Source organism: Leucoraja erinacea, unplaced genomic scaffold, assembly GCF_028641065.1.
Source record: "Leucoraja erinacea ecotype New England unplaced genomic scaffold, Leri_hhj_1 Leri_917S, whole genome shotgun sequence".
Lineage (NCBI taxonomy): Eukaryota > Metazoa > Chordata > Chondrichthyes > Rajiformes > Rajidae > Leucoraja > Leucoraja erinaceus.
Genome location: NW_026576858.1, coordinates 38,157 through 42,500, shown reverse-complemented (window position 1 = coordinate 42,500; position 4,344 = coordinate 38,157).

Here is a 4,344-nt window from a genome sequence, read left to right as displayed (position 1 = left end):
CCCCACCCTCACACCCACTCCCCACCCTCACACTCCCCACCCTCACACTCCCCACCCTCACAAACACACCCCACCCTCACACTCCCCACCCTCACACTCCCCCCCCTCACACCCACTCCCCACCCCTCACACTCCCCACCCTCACACTCCCCCCCCTCACAAACACACCCCACCCACACACTCCCCACCCTCACACTCCCCACCCTCACACACACCGCCCCACCCTCACACTCCCCACCCTCACACACCCCCACCCTCACCTCCCCACCCCAACACACCCCCCCACTCCCCACCCTCACACTCCCCACCCTCACACTCCCCACCCTCACACCCCCCCACCCTCACACTCCCCACCCTCACAAACACCCCACCCTCACACTCCCCACCCTCACAAACCCCACCCTCACACTCCCCACCCTCACAAACACCCCACCCTCACACTCCCCACCCTCACACTCCCCACCCTCACAAACACCCCCTCTCTCGCCTTCCCCCTCCCTGTACCAGTGGCGGGGGTCCCAGACTGGGGCAGGGGGAGAGAGGGGGGGGGGGGGGGTCCAGACTCACCGTCCTCTCACTGTCGTACTCATAGTTGGCCACCCTGGTGTGGGACGGGGTAGTGGGGGTGACAGGGAGGTGGTTGTGGGTTGTGGGGGGTGGGGGGTTATGGTGGGGATGATGGGGTGGGGGTGAGGTTGGGGTGGGGGGGTTGGGTTGACGGGTTGGGGGGTGAGGTTGGGGGTATGGGGATGATGTGGTGGGGGGTTGGGGGTGGGGATGATGGGTGAGGTGGGGGGTGAGGTTGGGTGGGGGGTTCTGGTCGGGGGATGATGGGGTGAGGGCCAGGGGGTGAGGTTGGGGTGGGGGTTATGGTGGGGATGATGGGGGGTGGGGGTGAGGTTGGGGGTGGGGATGATGTGTGTGGAGGTTGGGGTGGGGATGATGGGGTGGGGGGTGAGGTGGGGGTGGGGGTTATGGTGGGGATGGATGGGGTGGGGGGTGAGGTTGGGGGTGGGGATGATGTGGTGGAGGTTGGGGTGGGGATGATGGGGTGGGGGGTGAGGTTGGGGTGGGGGTTATGGTGGGGATGATGGGGGTGGGGGGTGAGGTTGGGGTGGGGGTTATGGTGGGGATGATGGGGGGGGGGTGAGGTTGGGGGTGGGGATGATGTGGTGGAGGTTGGGGTGGGGATGATGGGTGGGGGATGGTTGGTGGGGGTGAGGTTGGGGATGATGGGGTGGGGGTGGGGGTGGGTTTGGGGGTTGGGTTGACGGGGTGAGGTTGGGGTGGGGATGATGGGTGGGGGTGAGGTTGGGGTGGGGGTTATGGTGGGGATGATGGGGTGGGGGTGTGGGGGGTGGGTTTGGGGGTTGGGTTGACGGGGTGGGGGGTGAGGTTGGGGGTGTGTGTGCGGGGGGGGGGTACACTGACCATAACCCGCTCGGTTGTCGTACTCATAGTAGGCCACGCGGGTGAGGGACAGGATGAAGAGCCGCTCCTTGTAGTTGAGCGGTGACGTTTTCTTCTTCTGCTGCGACCGCTTGATAAACACTTCCTCCATCGGGGCAGCTGGGGGAGAGAGGGGAGGTTACTGCCTGTAGTCTGCCGGTACCCCACCTGTACTCCACCTGTACCCCACCTGTACTCCACCTGTACCCCACCTGTACTCCACCTGTACTCCACCTGTACCCCACCTGTACTCCACCTGTACTCCACCTGTACCCCACCTGTACCCCACCTGTACTCCACCTGTACTCCGCCTGTACTCTGCCTGTATTGTGCCTGTAGCCCACCTGTGGCTGTACAGACCACCGCAGTGATACAATGTGCCTGTCCCTGTGCTCCCGGGAAGCGACCCCCACTCACCATCGCCCCAGAGCTGACACACGCCTTGGGACCAGTGTGCTCTTCCTCAATGCCGGGTGGGGGGGGGGGGGGGGGGGGGGGGGGAGTGAGGGCCAGAGTTATCCTGGGGGTAAACGGGAGGGTCAGGATTAACCCCAGGCCCCATTGAGCTGACACCGGTCTCTGTGTCTGTGTGTCTGTGTCTCTGTGTGTCTGTGTCTCTGTGTCTGTGTCTCTGTGTATGTGTCTGTGTGTCTGTGTGTCTCTGTGACTCTGTGTATGTGTCTGTGTGTCTGTGACTCTGTGTCTGTGTCTCTGTGTCTGTGTCTCTGTGTCTCTGTGTCTCTGTGTATGTGTCTCTCTGTGACTCTGTGTATGTGTCTGTGTGTCTGTGACTCTGTGTCTGTGTCTCTGTCTCTGTGTCTCTGTGTCTGTGTGTCTGTGTGTCTGTGTCTCTGTGTCTGTGTCTCTGTGTCTGTGTGTCTGTCTCTGTGTTTGTGTCTGTGTGTCTGTGACTGTGTCTATGTCTCTGTCTCTGTGGCTGTGTGTGTCTGTGACTCTGTGTCTGTGTCTGTGTCTCTGTCTCTGTGTTTGTGTCTCTGTGTGTCTGTGACTGTGTCTGTGTCTCTGTGTCTGTGTGTCTGTGTCTCTGTGTTTGTGTCTCTGTGACTGTGTGACTGTGTGTCTGTGTGTTTGTGTCTGTCTCTGTGTCTCTGTCTCTGTGTCTGTGTGTCTCTGTGTGTGTGTGTCTGTGACTGTGTCTGTGTCTGTGACCGTGTGTCTGTCTCTGTCTCTGTGTCTGTGTGTCTGTGTATGTGTCTGTCTGTGTGTCTGTGTCTCTGCCTCTAGACTCAGGCCTCTCTCTAGCCAATTACAGCAGTCATTTGCTATCTCGCTGCTACATATTCCCAGTACAAATACACAACAGAAAATATTCAAATCCCCCTTGTTTGTTTGTGCAGACTTTACATACCGCTGATTTACATCATTTACATCGAAACAGAGCAACAAAATATTAAAATCACTCATCTGAGACTTATCTGCAGCTGGTTGCCATGTGTGTGTGAGAGGGGGGGAATAGACACTGTGTGTGTGAGAGAGGGAGAGAGGGAGATAGAGAGAGGAAGAGGGAGAGGGAGAGGGGGAGGAAGAGAGAGAGGGCAAAAGAGGAAGAGAGACAGAGAGAAGGAGACAGAGACATAGAGGAAGAGGGAGACACAGAGAGAGGAAGAGGGAGATAGAGAGGGGGAAGGGAGGATTGAGAGAGAGAGATAGAGAGATATATAGAGAGATATATAGAGAGAGAGATAGAGAGAGAGAGAGGGGAAGAGGGAGATAGAGAGGGGAAGGGAGGATTGAGAGAGGGAGATAGAGAGGGGAGATAAGAGAGAGAGCGGGAGAGGGAGAGGGAGAGAGAGACGTTAGTCCATATCTAGAGAATGCTGCAGAAGCAGCTATCTATGGAGGTGGATACAGTTACACCTCACACATTGGACAGATAAGTGGCTGGCAAGGGTTTAGAAGGATTTGGGCCAAATGCAGGCAAATGGGGCTAGCCCAGTATGGATGAGTAGGAGCGAAGGGCCTGTCTGTGCTGTACAGATGTATGACTGTAACTGAAACATTCATGTTTTCTGCTCACGGATGCTGCCTGACCCGCAGAGTGTTTCCTGCCGAGCCTGGTCTTTATCTCAGCTTTGCAGCAGCTGCCTTGATTCCTGATTCACCAGTGTGGCCCTCCCTCCCTCCTCTCTCCCTCCCTCCCTCCATCCCTCTCTCCCTCCCTCCCTTCCTCCCTCTCTCCCTCTCCCTCCCTCCCTCCCTCACTCTCTCCCCCCCTCCCTCACTCTCTCCCTCTCTCCATCCCTCCATCCCTCTCCTCTCCCTCCATCTCTCCCTCCATCCCTCTCTCCCTCCTCTCCCTCTTTATCCCTCCCTCTCTCCCTCTCTCCCTCCCTCTCCCTCCCTCCCTCCCTCTCCTCCTCTCTCCCTCTCCCTCCCTCCCTCTCCCACCCCCAGACCTCAGGCATCTCTCCCTCCTCCCTCCCTCCCTCCCTCCCTCCCTCTCTCTCCCTCCTCTCTCTCTCTCTCTCCTCTCTCTCTCTCTCTCCCTCTCCTCCTCTCTCCCTCCCTTTCCCTCTCTCCCTCTCCTCCTCTCTCTCCCTCCCCCTCTCTCCTCTCCTCCTCCCTCCCTCCCTCCCTCCCTCTCTCCTCTCTCCCTCTCCCCCTCCCCTCCCTTCCTCCCCCAGCACCCATTCTGCCCACAGGCAGCGGGCAGCATCTGAATGAATAAGTTTATTGGCCAGGTATTCACATACAAGGAATTTGCCTTGGTGCTCCGCCCACAAGTGACAACATGACAGACGGTGACAGTTAAGAATGAGACATTAAACATTAATAATAAAACATTATGGATTAAACATGTAAATTAAATAAAATACCAGAGCAAAAGGAGGCTACAGATTTTTGGTTATTGAGTAGAGCTACTACTCGTGGATA